General features: G+C 48.7%; 8 non-coding genes across 8 annotated transcripts; all 8 read left to right on the top strand.

Moving 5' to 3' along the window:
• The first annotated feature begins 1,377 nt into the window (after positions 1–1,377).
• TRNAS-UGA (transfer RNA serine (anticodon UGA)) lies at positions 1,378–1,451 on the top strand. Its single transcript has one exon. It is a non-coding gene; the product is annotated as a tRNA-Ser (tRNA).
• A 3,359-nt stretch (positions 1,452–4,810) lies between these two features.
• TRNAS-GGA (transfer RNA serine (anticodon GGA)) lies at positions 4,811–4,884 on the top strand. The gene has a single exon. It is a non-coding gene; the product is annotated as a tRNA-Ser (tRNA).
• A 1,890-nt stretch (positions 4,885–6,774) lies between these two features.
• Positions 6,775–6,848, top strand: TRNAS-GGA (transfer RNA serine (anticodon GGA)). The gene has a single exon. It is a non-coding gene; the product is annotated as a tRNA-Ser (tRNA).
• A 1,397-nt stretch (positions 6,849–8,245) lies between these two features.
• TRNAL-CAA (transfer RNA leucine (anticodon CAA)) lies at positions 8,246–8,319 on the top strand. The gene has a single exon. It is a non-coding gene; the product is annotated as a tRNA-Leu (tRNA).
• A 6,304-nt stretch (positions 8,320–14,623) lies between these two features.
• Positions 14,624–14,697, top strand: TRNAL-CAA (transfer RNA leucine (anticodon CAA)). Its single transcript has one exon. It is a non-coding gene; the product is annotated as a tRNA-Leu (tRNA).
• A 2,871-nt stretch (positions 14,698–17,568) lies between these two features.
• Positions 17,569–17,642, top strand: TRNAS-UGA (transfer RNA serine (anticodon UGA)). The gene has a single exon. It is a non-coding gene; the product is annotated as a tRNA-Ser (tRNA).
• Positions 17,643–23,459: 5,817 nt separating this feature from the next.
• Positions 23,460–23,533, top strand: TRNAL-CAA (transfer RNA leucine (anticodon CAA)). Its single transcript has one exon. It is a non-coding gene; the product is annotated as a tRNA-Leu (tRNA).
• A 2,377-nt stretch (positions 23,534–25,910) lies between these two features.
• On the top strand, positions 25,911–25,984 carry TRNAS-UGA (transfer RNA serine (anticodon UGA)). Its single transcript has one exon. It is a non-coding gene; the product is annotated as a tRNA-Ser (tRNA).
• Positions 25,985–26,570: the final 586 nt, after the last annotated feature.

Here is a 26,570-nt window from a genome sequence, read left to right as displayed (position 1 = left end):
AAGTAATTTTTTTAAGCGATTTATTAATCTAAGTACTATAATATCCCACTGGTAAGCACAACACATAAAAAAACATTCCCCTATGCACCTTGGTTTCGGTGACTGTTGGCTCCCTTCATAGGTTTGTCAAACGGGCCCTTCATTTCCTTTAACATACCTGCTAATAGCTTAGGGAGGGTCTCGGTTCTGGCAGTTTTGATGCCATAGGTAGCTTATGAGGGCTCTCGCACAGTTTCCGCCCTCGCCGTTAGGTGACGTTCCACGTCACGCTCGCGGTATTACAGGACGTGCTACGTCCGCCGCTATGGTCGAGGGGGGCGCTGGTGAACACTCTCAAGGTTCGCTTACACCCAATGAACATAATTACCCACGAGAGCAGCAGATTGGAGAGCCGTTGCCGTAGCTCAGTTGGTAAGAGCACCGGACGCGATATTCGGCGGTCGTAGATTCGGATCCCACATGCGGCTTGATTGTTTTTTCTGCTGCTTTAAAAGTATATTCTTTAAACGATTTATTAATCTAAGTACTACAATATCCCACTGATAAGCACAACACATAAAAAAAAACATTCCCCTATGCACCTTGGTTTCGGTGACTGTTGGCTCCCTTCATAGGTTTGTAAAACGGGCCCCTCATTTCTTTTAACTTACCTGCTAATAGCTTAACGAGGGTCTCGGTTTTGGCAGTCTTCATGCCATAGGTAGCTTAAGAGGGCTCTCGCACATTTTCCGCACTCGTCCTTAGATGACGTTCCACGTCACGCTCGCTGTATTACAGGACGTGCTACGTCCGCCGCTAAGGTCGAGGGTGGCGCTGGTGAACACTTTTAAGGTTCGCTTACACCCAATGAACATAAATACCCACGAAAGCAGCAGATTCGACAGCCGTCGCCGTAGCTCAGTTGGTAAGAGCACCGAACGTGATATTTGGAGGTCGTTGGTTAGGATCCCACCGGCGGCATGGTTGTTTTTCAGGCGCTTTATAAGTAATTTTCTTTAAGCGATTTACTAATATAAGGGCTATAATATCCCACTGATCAGCACAACGCATAAAAAACATTCCCCTATGCACCTTGGTTTCGGTGACTGTTGGCTCCCTTCATAGGTTTGTCAAACGGGCCCCTCCTTTCCTTTAACTTACCTGCTAATAGCTTAACGAGGGTCTCAGTTCTGGCAGTCTTGATGCCATAGGTAGCTTAAGAGGGCTCTCGCACAGTTTCCGCCCTCGTCCTTTGATGACGTTCCACGTCACGCTCGCAGTATTGCAGAACGTGCTACGTCCGCCGCTATAGGTCGAGGGTGGCGCTGGTGAACACTCTCAAGGTTCGCTTACACCCAATGAACATAAATACCCACGAGAGCAGCACATTGGACAGCCGTCGCCGTAGCTCAGTTGGTAAGAGCACCGGACGTGATATTCGGCGGTCGTGGGTTCGGATCCCACCGGCGGCATGGTTGTTTTTTCTGCTGCTTTATAAGTAATTTTCTTTAAGCGATATTTTAATCTAAGTACTACAATATCCCACTGATAAGCACAACACATAAATAAACATTCCCCTATGCCCCTTGGTTTCGGTGACTGTTGGCTCCCTTCATAGGTTTGTCAAACGGGCCCCTCATTTCCTTTAACTTCCCTGCTAATAGCTTAGCGAGGGTCTCGGTTCTGGCAGTCTTGATGCCATAGGTAGATTAAGAGGGCTCTCGCACAGTTTCCGCCCTCGTCCTTAGATGACGTTCCACGTCACGCTCGCGGTATTACAGGACGTGCTACGTCCGCCGCTAAGGTCGAGGGTGGCACTGGTGAACACTCTCAAGGTTCGCTTGCACCCAATGAACATAAATACCCACGAGAGCAGCAGATTGGACAGCCGTCGCCGTAGCTCAGTTGGTAAGAGCACCGAACGCGATATTCGGAGGTCGTGGGTTCGGATCCCACCGGCGGCATGGTTGTTTTTCTGCTGCTTTATAAGTAATTTTCTTTAAGCGATTTATTATTCTAAGTACTATAATATCCCACTGATAAGCACAACACATAAAAACATTCCCCTATGCACCTTGGTTTCGGTGACTGTTGTCTCCCTTCATAGGTTTGTCAAACGGGCCCCTCATTTCCTTTAACTTACCTGCTAATAGCTTAACGAGGGTCTGGGCTCTGGGAGTCTTGATGCCATAGGTAGCTTAAGAGGGCTCTCGCACAGTTTCCGCCCTCGCCGTTAGATTACGCTCCACATTACGCTCGCGGTTTACAGGACGTGCTACGTCCGCCGCTATGGTCGAGGGTGGCGCTGGTGAACACTCTCAAGGTTCGCTTACACCCAATGAACATAAATGCCCACGAGAGAAGCAGATTGGACAGCCGTTGCCGTAGTTCAGTTGGTAAGAGCACCGGACGCGATATTCTGCGGTCGTGGGTTCGGATCCTACCGGCGGCATGGTTGTTTTTTCTGCTGCTTTATAAGTAATTTTCTTTAAGCGATTTTTTAATCTAAGTACTACAATATCCCACTGATAAGCAAAACACATAAATAAACATTCCCCTATGCACCTTGGTTTCGGTGACTGTTGGCTCCCTTAATAGGTTTGTCAAACGGGCCCCTCATTTCCTTTAAGTTACCTGCTTATAGCTTAACGAGGGTCTCGGTTCTGGCAGTCTTGATGTCATAGGTAGCTTAAGAGGGCTCTCGCACAGTTTCCGCCCTCGCCGTTAGATGACGTTCCACGTCACTCTGGCGGTATTACAGGACGTGCTACATCCGCCTCTATGGTCGAGGGTGGCGCTGGTGAACACTCTCAAGGTTCGCTTACACCCAATGAACATAAATACCCACGAGAGCAGCAGATTGGACAGCCGTCGCCGTAGCTCAGTTGGTAAGAGCACCGGACGCGATATTCAGAGGTCGTGGGTTCGGATCCGACCGGTGGCATGGTTGTTTTTCTGTTGCTTTATAAGTAATTTTCTTTAAGCGATTTATTAATCTAAGTACTATAATATCCCACTGGTAAGCACAACACATAAAAAAAAATTCCCCTATGCACCTTGGTTTCGGTGACTATTGGCTGCCTTCATAGGTTTGTCAAAAGGGCCCCTCATTTGCTTTAACTTACCTGCTAATAGCTTAACGAGGGTCTTGGTTCTGGCAGTCTTGATGCCATAGGTAGCTTAAGAGGGCTCTCGCACAGTTTCCGCCCTCGCCGTTAGATGACGTTCCACGTGACGCTCGCGGTATTACAGGACGTGCTACGTTCGCCTCTATGGTTGAGGTTGGCGCTGGTGAACACTCTCAAGGTTCGCTTACAACCAATGAACATAAATACCCACTTGAGCATCAGATAGGACAGCCGTCGCTGTAGCTCAGTTGGTAAGAGCACCGGACGCGATATTCGGAGGTCGTGGGTTCGGATCCCACCGGCGGCATGGTTGTTTTTTTGCTTTATAAGTATTTTCTTTAAGCTATTTATAAATCTAGGTACTACAATATTCCACTGATAAGCACAACACATAAAAAACATTCCCCTATGCACCTCGGTTTCGGTGACTGTTGGCTCCCTTCATAGGTTTGTCAAACGGGCCCCTCATTTCCTTTAACTTACCTGCTAATAGCTTAACGAGGGTCTCCGTTCTGGCAGTCTTGATGCCATAGGTAGCTTAAGAGGGCTCTCGCACAGTTTACGCCCTCGTCTTTAGATGACGTTCCACGTCACGCTCGCGGTATTACAGGACGTGCTACGTCCGCCGCTATGGTCGAGGGTGGCGCTGGTGAACACTCTCAAGGTTCTCTTACACCCAATGAACATAAATACCCACGAGAGCAGCAGATTGGACAGCCGTCGCCGTAGCTCAGTTGGTAAGAGCACCGAGCGCGATATTCTGAGGTTGTGGGTTCTGATCCCACCGGCGGCATGGTTGTTTTTCTGCTGCTTTATAAGTAATTTTCTTTAAGCGATTTATTAATCTAAGTACTACAATATCCCACTGATAAGCACAACACATAAAAAAAAACATTCCCCTATGCACCTTGGTTTCGGTGACTGTTGGCTCCCTTCATAGGTTTGTCAAACGGGCCCCTCATTTCCTTTAACTTACCTGCTAATAGCTTAACGAGGGTCTTGGTTCTGGCAGTCTTGACGCCATAGGTAGCTTAAGAGGGCTCTCGCACAGTTTCCGCCCTCGCCGTTAGGTGACGTTCCACGTCACGCTCGCTGTATTACAGGACGTGCTACGTCCGCCGCTAAGGTCGAGGGTGGCGCTGGTGAACACTCTCAAGGTTCGCTTACACCCAATGAACATAAATACCCTCGAGAGCAGCAGATTGGACAGCCGTCGCCGTAGCTCAGTTGGTAAGAGCACAGGACGCGATATTCGGAGGTCGTGGGTTCGGATCCCACAGGCGGCATGGTTGTTTTTCAGGCGCTTTATAAGTAATTTTCTTTAAGCGATTTACTAATATAAGTACTATAATATCCCACTGATCAGCACAACGCATAAAAAACATTCCCCTATGCACCTTGGTTTCGGTGACTGTTGGCTCCCTTCATAGGTTTGTCAAACGGGCCCCTCCTTTCCTTTAACTTACCTGCTAATAGCTTAACGAGGGTCTCGGTTCTGGCAGTCCTGATGCCATAGGTAGCTTAAGAGGGCTCTCGCACAGTTTCCGCCCTCGTCCTTTGATGACGTTCCACGTCACGCTCGCAGTATTGCAGAACGTGCTACGTCCGCCGCTATAGGTCGAGGGTGGCGCTGGTGAACACTCTAAAGGTTCGCTTACACCCAAAGAACATAAATTCCCACGAGAGCAGCAGATTGGACAGCCGTCGCCGTAGCTCAGTTGGTAAGAGCACCGGACGGGATATTCGGAGGTCGTGGGTTCGGATCCCACCGGCGGCATGGTTGTTTTTTCTGTTGCATTATAAGTAATTTTCTTTAAGCGATTTAATAATCTAAGTACTATAATATCCCACTGGTAAGCACAACACATAAAAAACATTCCCCTATGCACCTTGTTTCGGTGACTGTTGGCTCCCTTCATAGGTTTGTCAAACGGGCCCCTCTTTTCCTTTAACTTACCTGCTAATAGCTTAGCGAGGGTCTCGGTTCTGGCAGTCTTGATGCCATAGGTAGATTAAGAGGGCTCTCGCACAGTTTCCGCCCTCGTCCTTAGATGACGTTCCACGTCACGCTCGCGGTATTACAGGACGTGCTACGTCCGCCGCTAAGGTCGAGGGTGGCACTGGTGAACACTCTCAAGGTTCGCTTACACCTAATGAACATAAATACCCACGAGAGCAGCAGATTGGACAGCCGTTGCCGTAGTTCAGTTGGTAAGAGCACCGGAAGCGATATTCTGCGGTCGTGGGTTCGGATCCTACCGCCGGCATGGTTGTTTTTTCTGCTGCTTTATAAGTAATTTTCTTTAAGCGATTTATTAATCTAAGTACTATATTATCCCACTGGTAAGCACAACACATAAAAAACATTCCCCTATGCACCTTGGTTTCGGTGACTGTTGGCTCCCTTCAGAGGTTTGTCAAACGGGCCCCTCATTTCCTTTAACATACCTGCTAATAGCTTAGCGAGGGTCTCGGTTCTGGCAGTTTTGATGCCATAGGTAGTTTATGAGGGCTCTCGCACAGTTTCCGCCCTCGCCGTTAGGTGACGTTCCACGTCACGCTCGCGGTATTACAGGACGTGCTACGTCCGCCGCTATGGTCGAGGGTGGCGCTGGCGAACACTCTCAAGGTTCGCTTACACCCAATGAACATAATTACCCACGAGAGCAGCAGATTGGAGAGCCGTTGCCGTAGCTCAGTTGGTAAGAGCACCGGACGCGATATTCGGCGGTCGTAGGTTCGGATCCCACTGGCGGCTTGATTGTTTTTTCTGCTGCTTTAAAAGTATATTCTTTAAACGATTTATTAATCTAAGTACTACAATATCCCACTGATAAGCACAACACATAAAAAAAACATTCCCCTATGCACCTTGGTTTCGGTGACTGTTGGCTCCCTTCATAGGTTTGTCAAACGGGCCCCTCATTTCTTTTAACTTACCTGCTAATAGCTTAACGAGGGTCTCGGTTTTGGCAGTCTTCATGCCATGGGTAGCTTAAGAGGGCTCTCGCACATTTTCCGCACTCGTCCTTAGATGACGTTCCACGTCACGCTCGCTGTATTACAGGACGTGCTACGTCCGCGGCTAAGGGCGAGGGTGGCGCTGGTGAACACTCTCAAGGTTCGCTTACACCCAATGAACATAAATCCCCACGAAAGCAGCAGATTCGACAGCCGTCGCCGTAGCTCAGTTGGTAAGAGCACCGAACGTGATATTTGGAGGTCGTTGGTTAGGAACCCACCGGCGGCATGGTTGTTTTTCAGGCGCTTTATAAGTAATTTTCTTTAAGCAATTTACTAATATAAGTACTATAATATCCCACTGATCAGCACAACGCATAAAAAACATTCCCCTATGCACCTTGGCTTCGGTGACTGTTGGCTCCCTTCATAGGTTTGTCAAACGGGCCCCTCATTTCCTTTAACTTACCTGCTAATAGCTTAACGAGGGTCTTGGTTCTGGCCGTCTTGACGCCATAGGTAGCTTAAGAGGGCTCTCGCACAGTTTCCGCCCTCGTCCTTTGATGACGTTCCACGTCACGCTCGCAGTATTGCAGAACGTGCTGCGTCCGCCGCTATAGGTCGAGGGTGGCGCTGGTGAACACTCTAAAGGTTCGCTTACACCCAATGAACATAAATTCCCACGAGAGCAGCAGATTGGACAGCCGTCGCCGTAGCTCAGTTGGTAAGAGCACCGGACGGGATATTCGGAGGTCGTGGGTTCGGATCCCACCGGCGGCATGGTTGTTTTTTCGGTTGCATTATAAGTAATTTTCTTTAAGCGATTTAATAATCTAAGTACTATAATATCCCACTGGTAAGCACAACACATAAAAAACATTCCCCTATGCACCTTGTTTCGGTGACTGTTGGCTCCCTTCATAGGTTTGTCAAACGGGCCCCTCTTTTCCTTTAACTTACCTGCTAATAGCTTAACGAGGGTCTCGGTTTTGGCAGTCTTCATGCCATAGGTAGCTTAAGAGGGCTCTCGCACATTTTCCGCACTCGTCCTTAGATGACGTTCCACGTCACGCTCGCTGTATTACAGGACGTGCTACGTCCGCGGCTAAGGGCGAGGGTGGCGCTGGTGAACACTCTCAAGGTTCGCTTACACCCAATGAACATAAATCCCCACGAAAGCAGCAGATTCGACAGCCGTCGCCGTAGCTCAGTTGGTAAGAGCACCGAACGTGATATTTGGAGGTCGTTGGTTAGGATCCCACCGGCGGCATGGTTGTTTTTCAGGCGCTTTATAAGAAATTTTCTTTAAGCAATTTACTAATATAAGTACTATAATATCTCACTGATCAGCACAACGCATAAAAAACATTCCCCTATGCACCTTGGCTTCGGTGACTGTTGGCTCCCTTCATAGGTTTGTCAAACGGGCCCCTCCTTTCCTTTAACTTACCTGCTAATAGCTTAACGAGGGTCTCGGTTCTGGCAGTCCTGATGCCATAGGTAGCTTAAGAGGGCTCTCGCACAGTTTCCGCCCTCGTCCTTTGATGACGTTCCACGTCACGCTCGCAGTATTGCAGAACGTGCTACGTCCGCCGCTATAGGTCGAGGGTGGCGCTGGTGAACACTCTAAAGGTTCGCTTACACCAAATGAACATAAATTCCCACGAGAGCAGCAGATTGGACAGCCGTCGCCGTAGCTCAGTTGGTAAGAGCACCGGACGCGATATTCGGAGGTCGTGGGTTCGGATCCCACCGGCGGCATGGTTGTTTTTTTTGTTGCATTATAAGTAATTTTCTTTAAGCGATTTATTAATCTAAGTACTATAATATCCCACTGGTAAGCACAACACATAAAAAACATTCCCCTATGCACCTTGTTTCGGTGACTGTTGGCTCCCTTCATAGGTTTGTCAAACGGGCCCCTCTTTTCCTTTAACTTACCTGCTAATAGCTTAGCGAGGGTCTCGGTTCTGGCAGTCTTGATGCCATAGGTAGATTAAGAGGGCTCTCGCACAGTTTCCGCTCTCGTCCTTAGATGACGTTCCACGTCACGCTCGCGGTATTACAGGACGTGCTACGTCCGCCGCTAAGGTCGAGGGTGGCACTGGTGAACACTCTCAAGGTTCGCTTACACCCAATGAACATAAATACCCACGAGAGCAGCAGATTGGACAGCCGTCGCCGTAGCTCAGTTGGTAAGAGCACCGAACGCAATATTCGGTGGTCGTGGGTTCGGATCCCACCGGCGGCATGGTTGTTTTTCTGCTGCTTTATAAGTAAGTTTCTTTAAGCGATTTATTATTCTAAGTACTATAATATCCCACTGATAAGCACAACACATAAAAACATTCCCCTATGCACCTTGGTTTCGGTGACTGTTGTCTCCCTTCATAGGTTTGTCAAACGGGCCCCTCATTTCTTTTAACTTACCTGCTAATAGCTTAACGAGCGTCTGGGTTCTGGGAGTCTTGATGCCATAGGTAGCTTAAGAGGGCTCTCGCACAGTTTCCGCCCTCGCCGTTAGATTACGTTCCACATCACGCTCGCGGTTTACAGGACGTGCTACGTCCGCCGCTAAGGTCGAGGGTGGCGCTGGTGAACACTCTCAAGGTTCGCTTACACCCAATGAACATAAATACCCACGAGAGCAGCAGATTGGACAGCCGTCGTCGTAGCTCAGTTGGTAAGAGCACCGAACGCGATATTCGGAGGTCGTGGGTTCGGATCCCACCGGCTGCATGGTTGTTTTTTTTGCTGCTTTATAAGTAATTTTCTTTAAGCGATTTATTAATCTAAGTACTATAATATCCCACTGGTAAGCACAACACATAAAAAACATTCCCTTATGCACCTTGTTTCGGTGACTGTTGGCTCCCTTCATAGGTTTGTCAAACGGGCCCCTCTTTTCCTTTAACTTACCTGCTAATAGCTTAGCGAGGGTCTCGGTTCTGGCAGTCTTGATGCCATAGGTAGATTAAGAGGGCTCTCGCACAGTTTCCGCCCTCGTCCTTAGATGACGTTCCACGTCACGCTCGCGGTATTAGAGGACGTGCTACGTCCGCCGCTAAGGTCGAGGGTGGCACTGGTGAACACTCTCAAGGTTCGCTTACACCCAATGAACATAAATACCCTCCAGAGCAGCAGATTGGACAGCCGTCGCCGTAGCTCAGTTGGTAGGAGCACCGGACGCGATATTCGGAGGTCATGGGTTCGGATCCCACCGGCGGCATGGTTGTTTCTTCTGCTGCTTTATAAGTAATTTTCTTTGAGCGATTTATTATTTTAAGTACTATATGATCCCACTGATAAGCCAAACACAAAAAAAACATTCCCCTATGCACCTTGGTTTCGGTGACTGTTGGCACCCTTCATAGGTTTGTCAAACGGGCCCTTCATTTCCTTTAACTTATCTGCTAATAGCTTAACCAGGATCTTGGTTCTGGCAGTCTTGATGGCATAGGTAGCTTACGAGGGCTCTCGCACAGTTTCCGCCCTCGTTCTTAGATGACGTTCCACGTCACGCTCACTGTATTACAGGACGTGCTATGTCCGCCGCTAAGGTCGAGGGCGGCGCTGGTGAACACTCTCAAGGTTCGCTTACACCCAATGAACATAAATACCCACGAGAGCAGCAGATTGAACAGCCGTCGCCGTAGCTCAGTTGGTAAGAGCACCGAATGTGATATTTGGAGGTCGTTGGTTAGGATCCCACCGGCGGCATGGTTGTTTTTTCAGGTGCTTCATAAGTAATTTTCTTTAAGCGATTTACTAATATAAGTACTATAATATCCCACTGATCAGCACAACGCATAAAAAATATTCCCCTATGCACCTTGGCTTCGGAGACTGTTGGCTCCCTTCATAGGTTTGTCAAACGGGCCCCTCATTTCCTTTAACTTACCTGCTAATAGCTTAACGAGGGTTTTGGTTCTGGCAGTCTTGATGCCATAGGTAGCTTAAGAGGGCTCTCGCACAGTTTCCGCCCTCGCCGTTAGATGACGTTCCACGTCACGCTCGCGGTATTACAGGACGTGCTACGTCCGCCGCTATGGTCGAGGGTGGCGCTGGTGAACACTCTCAATGTGCGCTTACACCCAATGAACATAAATACCCACGAGAGCAGCAGATTGGACAGCCGTCACCGTAGCTCAGTTGGTAAGAGCACCGAGCGCGATATTCGGAGGTTGTGGGTTCGGATCCCACCGGCGGCATGGTTGTTTTTTCTGCTGCTTTATAAGTAATTTTCTTTAAGCGATTTATTAATCTAAGTACTACAATATCCCACTGATAAGCACAACATTTAAAAAAACATTCCCCTATGCACCTTGGTTTCGGTGACTGTTGGCTCCCTTCATAGGTTTGTCAAACGGGTCCCTCATTTCCTTTAACTTACCTGCTAATAGCTTAACGAGGGTCTCGGTTCTGGCAGTCTTGATGCCATAGGTAGCTTAAGGGGGCTCTCGCACAGTTTCCGCCCTCGCCGTTAGATGACGTTCCACGTCACGCTCGCGGTATTACAGGACGTGCTACATCCGCCGCTATGGTCGAGGGTGGCGCTGGTGAACACTCTCAAGGTTCTCTTACACCCAATGAACATAAATACCTAAGAGAGCAGCAGATTGGACAGCCGTCGCCGTAGCTCAGTTGGTAAGAGCACCGAGCGCGATATTCGGAGGTTGTGGGTTCTGATCCCACCGGCGGCATGGTTGTTTTTTCTGCTGCTTTATAAGTAATTTTCTTTAAGCGATTTATTAATCTAAGTACTACAATATCCCACTGATAAGCACAACACATAAAAAAACATTCCCCTATGCACCTTGGTTTCGGTGACTGTTGGCTCCCTTCATAGGTTTGTAAAACGGGCCCCTCATTTCCTTTCTCTTACCTGCTAATAGCTTAACGAGGGTCTCGCTTCTGGCAGTCTTGACGCCATAGGTAGCTTAAGAGGGCTCTCGCACAGTTTCCGCCCTCGCCGTTAGGTGACGTTCCACGTCACGCTCGCTGTATTACAGGACGTGCTACGTCCGCCGCTAAGGTCGAGGGTGGCGCTGGTGAACACTCTCAAGGTTCCCTTACACCCAATGAACATAAATACCCACGAGAGCAGCAGATTGGACAGCCGTCGCCGTAGCTCAGTTGGTAAGAGCACCGGACGCGATATTCGGAGGTCGTGGGTTCGGATCCCACCGGCGGCATGGTTGTTTTTTCTGTTGCTTTAAAGTAATTTTCTTTAAGCGATTTATTAATCTAAGTACTATAATATCCCACTGGTAAGCACAACACATAAAAAAACATTCCCCTATGCACCTTGGTTTCGGTGACTGTTGGCTCCCTTCATAGGTTTGTCAAACGGGCCCCTCATTTCCTTTACATACCTGCTAATAGCTTAGCGAGGGTCTCGGTTCTGGCAGTTTTGATGCCATAGGTAGCTTAAGAGGGCTCTCGCACATTTTCCGCACTCGTCCTTAGATGACGTTCCACGTCACGCTCGCTGTATTACAGGACGTGCTACGTCCGCCGCTAAGGTCGAGGGTGGCGCTGGTGAACACTCTCAAGGTTCGCTTACACCCAATGAACATAAATACCCACGAAAGCAGCAGATTCGACAGCCGTCGCCGTAGCTCAGTTGGTAAGAGCACCGAACGTGATATTTGGAGGTCGTTGGTTAGGATCCCACCGGCGGCATGGTTGTTTTTCAGGCGCTTTATAAGTAATTTTCTTTAAGCGATTTACTAATATATGTACTATAATATCCCACTGATCAGCACAACGCATAAAAAACATTCCCCTATGCACCTTGGTTTCGGTGACTGTTGGCTCCCTTCATAGGTTTGTCAAACGGGCCCCTCCTTTCCTTTAACTTACCTGCTAATAGCTTAACGAGGGTCTCGGTTCTGGCAGTCCTGATGCCATATGTAGCTTAAGAGGGCTCTCGCACAGTTTCCGCCCTCGTCCTTTGATGACGTTCCACGTCACGCTCGCAGTATTGCAGAACGTGCTACGTCCGCCGCTATAGGTCGAGGGTGGCGCTGGTGAACACTCTAAAGGTTCGCTTACACCCAATGAACATAAATTCCCACGAGAGCAGCAGATTGGACAGCCGTCGCCGTCGCTCAGTTGGTAAGAGCACCGGACGGGATATTCGGAGGTCGTGGCTTCGGATCCCACCGGCGGCATGGTTGTTTTTTCTGTTGCATTATAAGTATTTTCTTTAAGCGATTTAATAATCTAAGTACTATAATATCCCACTGGTAAGCACAACACATAAAAAACATTCCCCTATGCACCTTGTTTCGGTGACTGTTGTCTCCCTTCATAGGTTTGTCAAACGGGCCCATCATTTCTTTTAACTTACCTGCTAATAGCTTAGCGAGGGTCTCGGTTCTGGCAGTCTTGATGCCATAGGTAGATTAAGAGGGCTCTCGCACAGTTTCCGCCCTCGTCCTTAGATGACGTTCCACGTCACGCTCGCGGTATTACAGGACGTGCTACGTCCGCCGCTAAGGTCGAGAGTGGCGCTGGTGAACACTCTCAAGGTTCGCTTACACCCAATGAACATAAATGCCCACGAGAGAAGCAGATTGGACAGCCGTTGCCGTAGTTCAGTTGGTAAGAGCACCGGAAGCGATATTCTGCGGTCGTGGGTTCGGATCCTACCGGCGGCATGGTTGTTTTTTCTGCTGCTTTATAAGTAATTTTCTTTAAGCGATTTATTAATCTAAGTACTATATTATCCCACTGGTAAGCACAACACATAAAAAACATTCCCCTATGCACCTTGGTTTCGGTGACTGTTGGCTCCCTTCATAGGTTTGTCAAACGGGCCCCTCATTTCCTTTAACATACCTGCTAATAGCTTAGCGAGGGTCTCGGTTCTGGCAGTTTTGATGCCATAGGTAGTTTATGAAGGCTCTCGCACAGTTTCCGCCCTCGCCGTTAGGTGACGTTCCACGTCACGCTCGCGGTATTACAGGACGTGCTACGTCCGCCGCTATGGTCGAGGGTGGCGCTGGTGAACACTCTCAAGGTTCGCTTACACCCAATGAACATAATTACCCACGAGAGCAGCAGATTGGAGATCCGTTGCCGTAGCTCAGTTGGTAAGAGCACCGGACGCGATATTCGGCGGTCGTAGGTTCGGATCCCACTGGCGGCTTGATTGTTTTTTCTGCTGCTTTAAAAGTATATTCTTTAAACGATTTATTAATCTAAGTACTACAATATCCCACTGATAAGCACAACACATAAAAAAAAACATTCCCCTATGCACCTTGGTTTCGGGACTGTTGGCTCCCTTCATAGGTTTGTAAAACGGGCCCCTCATTTCTTTTAACTTACCTGCTAATAGCTTAACGAGGGTCTCGGTTTTGGCAGTCTTCATGCCATAGGTAGCTTAAGAGGGCTCTCGCACATTTTCCGCACTCGTCCTTAGATGACGTTCCACGTCACGCTCGCTGTATTACAGGACGTGCTACATCCGCAGCTAAGGGCGAGGGTGGCGCTGGTGAACACTCTCAAGGTTCGCTTACACCCAATGAACATAAATCCCCACGAAAGCAGCAGATTCGACAGCCGTCGCCGTAGCTCAGTTGGTAAGAGCACCGAACGTGATATTTGGAGGTCGTTGGTTAGGATCCCACCGGCGGCATGGTTTTTTTTCAGGCGCTTTATAAGTAATTTTCTTTAAGCAATTTACTAATATAAGTACTATAATATCCCACTGATCAGCACAACGCATAAAAAACATTCCCCTATGCACCTTGGCTTCGGTGACTGTTGGCTCCCTTCATAGGTTTGTCAAACGGGCCCCTCCTTTCCTTTAACTTACCTGCTAATAGCTTAACGAGGGTCTCGGTTCTGGCAGTCCTGATGCCATAGGTAGCTTAAGAGGGCTCTCGCACAGTTTCCGCCCTCGTCCTTTGATGACGTTCCACGTCACGCTCGCAGTATTGCAGAACGTGCTACGTCCGCCGCTATAGGTCGAGGGTGGCGCTGGTGAACACTCTAAAGGTTCGCTTACACCAAATGAACATAAATTCCCACGAGAGCAGCAGATTGGACAGCCGTCGCCGTAGCTCAGTTGGTAAGAGCACCGGACGCGATATTCGGAGGTCGTGGGTTCGGATCCCACCGGCGGCATGGTTGTTTTTTTTGTTGCATTATAAGTAATTTTCTTTAAGCGATTTATTAATCTAAGTACTATAATATCCCACTCATAAGCACAACACATAAAAAACATTCCCCTATGCACCTTGTTTCGGTGACTGTTGGCTCCCTTCATAGGTTTGTCAAACGGGCCCCTCTTTTCCTTTAACTTACCTGCTAATAGCTTAGCGAGGGTCTCGGTTCTGGCAGTCTTGATGCCATAGGTAGATTAAGAGGGCTCTCGCACAGTTTCCGCTCTCGTCCTTAGATGACGTTCCACGTCACGCTCGCGGTATTACAGGACGTGCTACGTCCGCCGCTAAGGTCGAGGGTGGCACTGGTGAACACTCTCAAGGTTCGCTTACACCCAATGAACATAAATACCCACGAGAGCAGCAGATTGGACAGCCGTCGCCGTAGCTCAGTTGGTAAGAGCACCGAACGCAATATTCGGAGGTCGTGGGTTCGGATCCCACCGGCGGCATGGTTGTTTTTCTGCTGCTTTATAAGTAAGTTTCTTTAAGCGATTTATTATTCTAAGTACTATAATATCCCGCTGATAAGCACAACACATAAAAACATTCCCCTATGCACCTTGGTTTCGGTGACTGTTGTCTCCCTTCATAGGTTTGTCAAACGGGCCCCTCATTTCTTTTAACTTACCTGCTAATAGCTTAACGAGGGTCTGGGTTCTGGGAGTCTTGATGCCATAGGTAGCTTAAGAGGGCTCTCGCACAGTTTCCGCCCTCGCCGTTAGGTGACGGTCCACGTCACGCTCGCGGTTTACAGGACGTGCTACGTCCGCCGCTAAGGTCGAGAGTGGCGCTGGTGAACACTCTCAAGGTTCGCTTACACCCAATGAACATAAATACCCACGAGAGCAGCAGATTGGACAGCCGTCGCCGTAGCTCAGTTGGTAAGAGCACCGGACGCGATATTCGGCGGTCGTGGGTTCGGATCCCACCGGGGGCATGGTTGTTTTTGCTGCTGCTTTATAAGTATTTCCTTTAAGGTATTTATTAATATAAGTACTACAATATCCCACTGATAAGCACAACACATAAAAAACATTCCCGTATGCACCTTGGTTTCGGTGACTGTTGGCTCCCTTCATAGGTTTGTCAAACGGGCCCCTCATTTCTTTTAACTTACCTGCTAATAGCTTAACGAGGGTCTCGGTTCTGGCAGTCTTGACACCATAGGTAGCTTAAGAGGGCTCTCGCACAGTTTCCGCCCTCGCCGTTAGGTGACGTTCCACGTCACGCTCGCTGTATTACAGGACGTGCTACGTCCGCCGCTAAGGTCGAGGGTGGCGCTGGTGAACACTCTCAAGGTTCGCTTACACCCAATGAACATAAATACCCACGAGAGCAGCAGATTGGACAGCCGTCGCCGTAGCTCAGTTGGTAAGAGCACCGGACGCGATATTCGGAGGTCGTTGGTTCGGATCCCACCGGCGGCATGGTTGTTTTTTCTGCTGCTTTATAAGTAATTTTCTTTAAGCGATTTATTAATCTAAGTACCACAATATCCCACTGATAAGCACAATACATAAAAAAAAACATTCCCCTATGCACCTTGGTTTCGGTGACTGTTGGCTCCCTTCATAGGTTTGTCAAACGGGCCCCTCATTTCCTTTAACTTACCTGCTAATAGCTTAACGAGGGTCTTGGTTCTGGCAGTCTTGACACCATAGGTAGCTTAAGAGGGCTCTCGCACAGTTTCCGCCCTCGCCGTTAGGTGACGTTCCACGTCACGCTCGCTGTATTACAGGACGTGCTACGTCCGCCGCTAAGGTCGAGGGTGGCGCTGGTGAACACTCTCAAGGTTCGCTTACACCCAATGAACATAAATACCCACGAGAGCAGCAGATTGGACAGCCGTCGCCGTAGCTCAGTTGGTAAGAGCACCGGACGCGATATTCGGAGGTCGTTGGTTCGGATCCCACCGGCGGCATGGTTGTTTTTTCTGTTGCTTTAAAGTAATTTTTTTAAGCGATTTATTAATCTAAGTACTATAATATCCCACTGGTAAGCACAACACATAAAAAAACATTCCCCTATGCACCTTGGTTTCGGTGACTGTTGGCTCCCTTCATAGGTTTGTCAAACGGGCCCTTCATTTCCTTTAACATACCTGCTAATAGCTTAGGGAGGGTCTCGGTTCTGGCAGTTTTGATGCCATAGGTAGCTTATGAGGGCTCTCGCACAGTTTCCGCCCTCGCCGTTAGGTGACGTTCCACGTCACGCTCGCGGTATTACAGGACGTGCTACGTCCGCCGCTATGGTCGAGGGGGGCGCTGGTGAACACTCTCAAGGTTAGCTTACACCCAATGAACATAATTACCCACGAGAGCAGCAGATTGGAGAGCCGTTGCCGTAGCTCAGTTGGTAAGAGCACCGGACGCGATATTCGGCGGTCGTAGATTCGGATCCCACTGGCGGCTTGATTGTTTTTTCTGCTGCTTTATAAATATATTCTTTAAACGATTTATTATTCTAAGTACTACAATATCCCACTGATAAGCACAACACATAAAAAAAACATTCCCCTATGCACCTTGGTTTCGGTGACTGTTGGCTCCCTTCATAGGTTTGTCAAACGGGCCCCTCATTTCTTTTAACTTACCTGCTAATAGCTTAACGAGGGTCTCGGTTTTGGCAGTCTTCATGCCATAGGTAGCTTAAGAGGGCTCTCGCACATTTTCCGCACTCGTCCTTAGATGACGTTCCACGTCACGCTCGCTGTATTACAGGACGGGCTACGTCCGCCGCTAAGGTCGAGGGTGGCGCTGGTGAACACTTTTAAGGTTCGCTTACACCCAATGAACATAAATACCCACGAAAGCAGCAGATTCGACAGCCGTCGCCGTAGCTCAGTTGGTAAGAGCACCGAACGTGATATTTGGAGGTCGTTGGTTAGGATCCCACCGGCGGCATGGTTGTTTTTCAGGCGCTTTATAAGTAATTTTCTTTAAGCGATTTACTAATATAAGGGCTATAATATCCCACTGATCAGCACAACGCATAAAAAACATTCCCCTATGCACCTTGGTTTCGGTGACTGTTGGCTCCCTTCATAGGTTTGTCAAACGGGCCCCTCCTTTCCTTTAACTTACCTGCTAATAGCTTAACGAGGGTCTCAGTTCTGGCAGTCTTGATGCCATAGGTAGCTTAAGAGGGCTCTCGCACAGTTTCCGCCCTCGTCCTTTGATGATGTTCCACGTCACGCTCGCAGTATTGCAGAACGTGCTACGTCCGCCGCTATAGGTCGAGGGTGGCGCTGGTGAACACTCTCAAGGTTCGCTTACACCCAATGAACATAAATACCCACGAGAGCAGCACATTGGACAGCCGTCGCCGTAGCTCAGTTGGTAAGAGCACCGGACGTGATATTCGGCGGTCGTGGGTTCGGATCCCACCGGCGGCATGGTTGTTTTTTCTGCTGCTTTATAAGTAATTTTCTTTAAGCGATATTTTAATCTAAGTACTACAATATCCCACTGATAAGCACAACACATAAATAAACATTCCCCTATGCACCTTGGTTTCGGTGACTGTTGGCTCCCTTCATAGGTTTGTCAAACGGGCCCCTCATTTCCTTTAACTTCCCTGCTAATAGCTTAGCGAGGGTCTCGGTTCTGGCAGTCTTGATGCCATAGGTAGATTAAGAGGGCTCTAGCACAGTTTCCGCCCTCGTCCTTAGATGACGTTCCACGTCACGCTCGCGGTATTACAGGACGTGCTACGTCCGCCGCTAAGGTCGAGGGTGGCACTGGTGAACACTCTCAAGGTTCGCTTGCACCCAATGAACATAAATACCCACGAGAGCAGCAGATTGGACAGCCGTCGCCGTAGCTCAGTTGGTAAGAGCACCGAACGCGATATTCGGAGGTCGTGGGTTCGGATCCCACCGGCGGCATGGTTGTTTTTCTGCTGCTTTATAAGTAATTTTCTTTAAGCGATTTATTATTCTAAGTACTATAATATCCCACTGATAAGCCAAACACAAAAAAAACATTCCCCTATGCACCTTGGTTTCGGTGACTGTTGGCACCCTTCATAGGTTTGTCAAACGGGCCCTTCATTTCCTTTAACTTATCTGCTAATAGCTTAACCAGGATCTTGGTTCTGGCAGTCTTGATGGCATAGGTAGCTTACGAGGGCTCTCGCACAGTTTCCGCCCTCGTTCTTAGATGACGTTCCACGTCACGCTCACTGTATTACAGGACGTGCTATGTCCGCCGCTAAGGTCGAGGGCGGCGCTGGTGAACACTCTCAAGGTTCGCTTACACCCAATGAACATAAATACCCACGAGAGCAGCAGATTGAACAGCCGTCGCCGTAGCTCAGTTGGTAAGAGCACCGAATGTGATATTTGGAGGTCGTTGGTTAGGATCCCACCGGCGGCATGGTTGTTTTTTCAGGTGCTTCATAAGTAATTTTCTTTAAGCGATTTACTAATATAAGTACTATAATATCCCACTGATCAGCACAACGCATAAAAAATATTCCCCTATGCACCTTGGTTTCGGAGACTGTTGGCTCCCTTCATAGGTTTGTCAAACGGGCCCCTCATTTCCTTTAACTTACCTGCTAATAGCTTAACGAGGGTTTTGGTTCTGGCAGTCTTGATGCCATAGGTAGCTTAAGAGGGCTCTCGCACAGTTTCCGCCCTCGCCGTTAGATGACGTTCCACGTCACGCTCGCGGTATTACAGGACGTGCTACGTCCGCCGCTATGGTCGAGGGTGGCGCTGGTGAACACTCTCAATGTGCGCTTACACCCAATGAACATAAATACCCACGAGAGCAGCAGATTGGACAGCCGTCACCGTAGCTCAGTTGGTAAGAGCACCGAGCGCGATATTCGGAGGTTGTGGGTTCGGATCCCACCGGCGGCATGGTTGTTTTTTCTGCTGCTTTATAAGTAATTTTCTTTAAGCGATTTATTAATCTAAGTACTACAATATCCCACTGATAAGCACAACATTTAAAAAAACATTCCCCTATGCACCTTGGTTTCGGTGACTGTTGGCTCCCTTCATAGGTTTGTCAAACGGGTCCCTCATTTCCTTTAACTTACCTGCTAATAGCTTAACGAGGGTCTCGGTTCTGGCAGTCTTGATGCCATAGGTAGCTTAAGAGGGCTCTCGCACAGTTTCCGCCCTCGCCGTTAGATGACGTTCCACGTCACGCTCGCGGTATTACAGGACGTGCTACATCCGCCGCTATGGTCGAGGGTGGCGCTGGTGAACACTCTCAAGGTTCTCTTACACCCAATGAACATAAATACCTAAGAGAGCAGCAGATTGGACAGCCGTCGCCGTAGCTCAGTTGGTAAGAGCACCGAGCGCGATATTCGGAGGTTGTGGGTTCTGATCCCACCGGCGGCATGGTTGTTTTTTCTGCTGCTTTATAAGTAATTTTCTTTAAGCGATTTATTAATCTAAGTACTACAATATCCCACTGATAAGCACAACACATAAAAAAACATTCCCCTATGCACCTTGGTTTCGGTGACTGTTGGCTCCCTTCATAGGTTTGTAAAACGGGCCCCTCATTTCCTTTCTCTTACCTGCTAATAGCTTAACGAGGGTCTCGCTTCTGGCAGTCTTGACGCCATAGGTAGCTTAAGAGGGCTCTCGCACAGTTTCCGCCCTCGCCGTTAGGTGACGTTCCACGTCACGCTCGCTGTATTACAGGACGTGCTACGTCCGCCGCTAAGGTCGAGGGTGGCGCTGGTGAACACTCTCAAGGTTCCCTTACACCCAATGAACATAAATACCCACGAGAGCAGCAGATTGGACAGCCGTCGCCGTAGCTCAGTTGGTAAGAGCACCGGACGCGATATTCGGAGGTCGTGGGTTCGGATCCCACCGGCGGCATGGTTGTTTTTTCTGTTGCTTTAAAGTAATTTTCTTTAAGCGATTTATTAATCTAAGTACTATAATATCCCACTGGTAAGCACAACACATAAAAAAACATTCCCCTATGCACCTTGGTTTCGGTGACTGTTGGCTCCCTTCATAGGTTTGTCAAACGGGCCCCTCATTTCCTTTACATACCTGCTAATAGCTTAGCGAGGGTCTCGGTTCTGGCAGTTTTGATGCCATAGGTAGCTTAAGAGGGCTCTCGCACATTTTCCGCACTCGTCCTTAGATGACGTTCCACGTCACGCTCGCTGTATTACAGGACGTGCTACGTCCGCCGCTAAGGTCGAGGGTGGCGCTGGTGAACACTCTCAAGGTTCGCTTACACCCAATGAACATAAATACCCACGAAAGCAGCAGATTCGACAGCCGTCGCCGTAGCTCAGTTGGTAAGAGCACCGAACGTGATATTTGGAGGTCGTTGGTTAGGATCCCACCGGCGGCATGGTTGTTTTTCAGGCGCTTTATAAGTAATTTTCTTTAAGCGATTTACTAATATATGTACTATAATATCCCACTGATCAGCACAACGCATAAAAAACATTCCCCTATGCACCTTGGTTTCGGTGACTGTTGGCTCCCTTCATAGGTTTGTCAAACGGGCCCCTCCTTTCCTTTAACTTACCTGCTAATAGCTTAACGAGGGTCTCGGTTCTGGCAGTCCTGATGCCATATGTAGCTTAAGAGGGCTCTCGCACAGTTTCCGCCCTCGTCCTTTGATGACGTTCCACGTCACGCTCGCAGTATTGCAGAACGTGCTACGTCCGCCTTTATAGGTCGAGGGTGGCGCTGGTGAACACTCTAAAGGTTCGCTTACACCCAATGAACATAAATTCCCACGAGAGCAGCAGATTGGACAGCCGTCGCCGTCGCTCAGTTGGTAAGAGCACCGGACGGGATATTCGGAGGTCGTGGCTTCGGATCCCACCGGCGGCATGGTTGTTTTTTCTGTTGCATTATAAGTATTTTCTTTAAGCGATTTAATAATCTAAGTACTATAATATCCCACTGGTAAGCACAACACATAAAAAACATTCCCCTATGCACCTTGTTTCGGTGACTGTTGTCTCCCTTCATAGGTTTGTCAAACGGGCCCATCATTTCTTTTAACTTACCTGCTAATAGCTTAGCGAGGGTCTCGGTTCTGGCAGTCTTGATGCCATAGGTAGATTAAGAGGGCTCTCGCACAGTTTCCGCCCTCGTCCTTAGATGACGTTCCACGTCACGCTCGCGGTATTACAGGACGTGCTACGTCCGCCGCTAAGGTCGAGAGTGGCGCTGGTGAACACTCTCAAGGTTCGCTTACACCCAATGAACATAAATGCCCACGAGAGAAGCAGATTGGACAGCCGTTGCCGTAGTTCAGTTGGTAAGAGCACCGGAAGCGATATTCTGCGGTCGTGGGTTCGGATCCTACCGGCGGCATGGTTGTTTTTTCTGCTGCTTTATAAGTAATTTTCTTTAAGCGATTTATTAATCTAAGTACTATATTATCCCACTGGTAAGCACAACACATAAAAAACATTCCCCTATGCACCTTGGTTTCGGTGACTGTTGGCTCCCTTCATAGGTTTGTCAAACGGGCCCCTCATTTCCTTTAACATACCTGCTAATAGCTTAGCGAGGGTCTCGGTTCTGGCAGTTTTGATGCCATAGGTAGTTTATGAAGGCTCTCGCACAGTTTCCGCCCTCGCCGTTAGGTGACGTTCCACGTCACGCTCGCGGTATTACAGGACGTGCTACGTCCGCCGCTATGGTCGAGGGTGGCGCTGGTGAACACTCTCAAGGTTCGCTTACACCCAATGAACATAATTACCCACGAGAGCAGCAGATTGGAGATCCGTTGCCGTAGCTCAGTTGGTAAGAGCACCGGACGCGATATTCGGCGGTCGTAGGTTCGGATCCCACTGGCGGCTTGATTGTTTTTTCTGCTGCTTTAAAAGTATATTCTTTAAACGATTTATTAATCTAAGTACTACAATATCCCACTGATAAGCACAACACATAAAAAAAAACATTCCCCTATGCACCTTGGTTTCGGGACTGTTGGCTCCCTTCATAGGTTTGTAAAACGGGCCCCTCATTTCTTTTAACTTACCTGCTAATAGCTTAACGAGGGTCTCGGTTTTGGCAGTCTTCATGCCATAGGTAGCTTAAGAGGGCTCTCGCACATTTTCCGCACTCGTCCTTAGATGACGTTCCACGTCACGCTCGCTGTATTACAGGACGTGCTACATCCGCAGCTAAGGGCGAGGGTGGCGCTGGTGAACACTCTCAAGGTTCGCTTACACCCAATGAACATAAATCCCCACGAAAGCAGCAGATTCGACAGCCGTCGCCGTAGCTCAGTTGGTAAGAGCACCGAACGTGATATTTGGAGGTCGTTGGTTAGGATCCCACCGGCGGCATGGTTTTTTTTCAGGCGCTTTATAAGTAATTTTCTTTAAGCAATTTACTAATATAAGTACTATAATATCCCACTGATCAGCACAACGCATAAAAAACATTCCCCTATGCACCTTGGCTTCGGTGACTGTTGGCTCCCTTCATAGGTTTGTCAAACGGGCCCCTCCTTTCCTTTAACTTACCTGCTAATAGCTTAACGAGGGTCTCGGTTCTGGCAGTCCTGATGCCATAGGTAGCTTAAGAGGGCTCTCGCACAGTTTCCGCCCTCGTCCTTTGATGACGTTCCACGTCACGCTCGCAGTATTGCAGAACGTGCTACGTCCGCCGCTATAGGTCGAGGGTGGCGCTGGTGAACACTCTAAAGGTTCGCTTACACCAAATGAACATAAATTCCCACGAGAGCAGCAGATTGGACAGCCGTCGCCGTAGCTCAGTTGGTAAGAGCACCGGACGCGATATTCGGAGGTCGTGGGTTCGGATCCCACCGGCGGCATGGTTGTTTTTTTTGTTGCATTATAAGTAATTTTCTTTAAGCGATTTATTAATCTAAGTACTATAATATCCCACTCATAAGCACAACACATAAAAAACATTCCCCTATGCACCTTGTTTCGGTGACTGTTGGCTCCCTTCATAGGTTTGTCAAACGGGCCCCTCTTTTCCTTTAACTTACCTGCTAATAGCTTAGCGAGGGTCTCGGTTCTGGCAGTCTTGATGCCATAGGTAGATTAAGAGGGCTCTCGCACAGTTTCCGCTCTCGTCCTTAGATGACGTTCCACGTCACGCTCGCGGTATTACAGGACGTGCTACGTCCGCCGCTAAGGTCGAGGGTGGCACTGGTGAACACTCTCAAGGTTCGCTTACACCCAATGAACATAAATACCCACGAGAGCAGCAGATTGGACAGCCGTCGCCGTAGCTCAGTTGGTAAGAGCACCGAACGCAATATTCGGAGGTCGTGGGTTCGGATCCCACCGGCGGCATGGTTGTTTTTCTGCTGCTTTATAAGTAAGTTTCTTTAAGCGATTTATTATTCTAAGTACTATAATATCCCGCTGATAAGCACAACACATAAAAACATTCCCCTATGCACCTTGGTTTCGGTGACTGTTGTCTCCCTTCATAGGTTTGTCAAACGGGCCCCTCATTTCTTTTAACTTACCTGCTAATAGCTTAACGAGGGTCTGGGTTCTGGGAGTCTTGATGCCATAGGTAGCTTAAGAGGGCTCTCGCACAGTTTCCGCCCTCGCCGTTAGGTGACGGTCCACGTCACGCTCGCGGTTTACAGGACGTGCTACGTCCGCCGCTAAGGTCGAGAGTGGCGCTGGTGAACACTCTCAAGGTTCGCTTACACCCAATGAACATAAATACCCACGAGAGCAGCAGATTGGACAGCCGTCGCCGTAGCTCAGTTGGTAAGAGCACCGGACGCGATATTCGGCGGTCGTGGGTTCGGATCCCACCGGGGGCATGGTTGTTTTTGCTGCTGCTTTATAAGTATTTCCTTTAAGGTATTTATTAATATAAGTACTACAATATCCCACTGATAAGCACAACACATAAAAAACATTCCCGTATGCACCTTGGTTTCGGTGACTGTTGGCTCCCTTCATAGGTTTGTCAAACGGGCCCCTCATTTCTTTTAACTTACCTGCTAATAGCTTAACGAGGGTCTCGGTTCTGGCAGTCTTGACACCATAGGTAGCTTAAGAGGGCTCTCGCACAGTTTCCGCCCTCGCCGTTAGGTGACGTTCCACGTCACGCTCGCTGTATTACAGGACGTGCTACGTCCGCCGCTAAGGTCGAGGGTGGCGCTGGTGAACACTCTCAAGGTTCGCTTACACCCAATGAACATAAATACCCACGAGAGCAGCAGATTGGACAGCCGTCGCCGTAGCTCAGTTGGTAAGAGCACCGGACGCGATATTCGGAGGTCGTTGGTTCGGATCCCACCGGCGGCATGGTTGTTTTTTCTGTTGCTTTAAAGTAATTTTTTTAAGCGATTTATTAATCTAAGTACTATAATATCCCACTGGTAAGCACAACACATAAAAAAACATTCCCCTATGCACCTTGGTTTCGGTGACTGTTGGCTCCCTTCATAGGTTTGTCAAACGGGCCCTTCATTTCCTTTAACATACCTGCTAATAGCTTAGGGAGGGTCTCGGTTCTGGCAGTTTTGATGCCATAGGTAGCTTATGAGGGCTCTCGCACAGTTTCCGCCCTCGCCGTTAGGTGACGTTCCACGTCACGCTCGCGGTATTACAGGACGTGCTACGTCCGCCGCTATGGTCGAGGGGGGCGCTGGTGAACACTCTCAAGGTTCGCTTACACCCAATGAACATAATTACCCACGAGAGCAGCAGATTGGAGAGCCGTTGCCGTAGCTCAGTTGGTAAGAGCACCGGACGCGATATTCGGCGGTCGTAGATTCGGATCCCACTGGCGGCTTGATTGTTTTTTCTGCTGCTTTATAAATATATTCTTTAAACGATTTATTAATCTAAGTACTACAATATCCCACTGATAAGCACAACACATAAAAAAAACATTCCCCTATGCACCTTGGTTTCGGTGACTGTTGGCTCCCTTCATAGGTTTGTCAAACGGGCCCCTCATTTCTTTTAACTTACCTGCTAATAGCTTAACGAGGGTCTCGGTTTTGGCAGTCTTCATGCCATAGGTAGCTTAAGAGGGCTCTCGCACATTTTCCGCACTCGTCCTTAGATGACGTTCCACGTCACGCTCGCTGTATTACAGGACGGGCTACGTCCGCCGCTAAGGTCGAGGGTGGCGCTGGTGAACACTTTTAAGGTTCGCTTACACCCAATGAACATAAATACCCACGAAAGCAGCAGATTCGACAGCCGTCGCCGTAGCTCAGTTGGTAAGAGCACCGAACGTGATATTTGGAGGTCGTTGGTTAGGATCCCACCGGCGGCATGGTTGTTTTTCAGGCGCTTTATAAGTAATTTTCTTTAAGCGATTTACTAATATAAGGGCTATAATATCCCACTGATCAGCACAACGCATAAAAAACATTCCCCTATGCACCTTGGTTTCGGTGACTGTTGGCTCCCTTCATAGGTTTGTCAAACGGGCCCCTCCTTTCCTTTAACTTACCTGCTAATAGCTTAACGAGGGTCTCAGTTCTGGCAGTCTTGATGCCATAGGTAGCTTAAGAGGGCTCTCGCACAGTTTCCGCCCTCGTCCTTTGATGACGTTCCACGTCACGCTCGCAGTATTGCAGAACGTGCTACGTCCGCCGCTATAGGTCGAGGGTGGCGCTGGTGAACACTCTCAAGGTTCGCTTACACCCAATGAACATAAATACCCACGAGAGCAGCACATTGGACAGCCGTCGCCGTAGCTCAGTTGGTAAGAGCACCGGACGTGATATTCGGCGGTCGTGGGTTCGGATCCCACCGGCGGCATGCTTGTTTTTTCTGCTGCTTTATAAGTAATTTTCTTTAAGCGATATTTTAATCTAAGTACTACAATATCCCACTGATAAGCACAACACATAAATAAACATTCCCCTATGCACCTTGGTTTCGGGACTGTTGGCTCCCTTCATAGGTTTGTAAAACGGGCCCCTCATTTCTTTTAACTTACCTGCTAATAGCTTAACGAGGGTCTCGGTTTTGGCAGTCTTCATGCCATAGGTAGCTTAAGAGGGCTCTCGCACATTTTCCGCACTCGTCCTTAGATGACGTTCCACGTCACGCTCGCTGTATAACAGGACGTGCTACATCCGCAGCTAAGGGCGAGGGTGGCGCTGGTGAACACTCTCAAGGTTCGCTTACACCCAATGAACATAAATCCCCACGAAAGCAGCAGATTCGACAGCCGTCGCCGTAGCTCAGTTGGTAAGAGCACCGAACGTGATATTTGGAGGTCGTTGGTTAGGATCCCACCGGCGGCATGGTTTTTTTTCAGGCGCTTTATAAGTAAGTTTCTTTAAGCGATTTATTATTCTAAGTACTATAATATCCCGCTGATAAGCACAACACATAAAAA

This window comes from Amblyomma americanum, chromosome 1 (genome assembly GCF_052857255.1).
Source record: "Amblyomma americanum isolate KBUSLIRL-KWMA chromosome 1, ASM5285725v1, whole genome shotgun sequence".
NCBI classification, from domain to species: Eukaryota; Metazoa; Arthropoda; class Arachnida; order Ixodida; family Ixodidae; genus Amblyomma; species Amblyomma americanum.
Note: the sequence above shows the minus strand (reverse complement) of the source record. Positions and strands in the feature narration are given on the sequence as shown.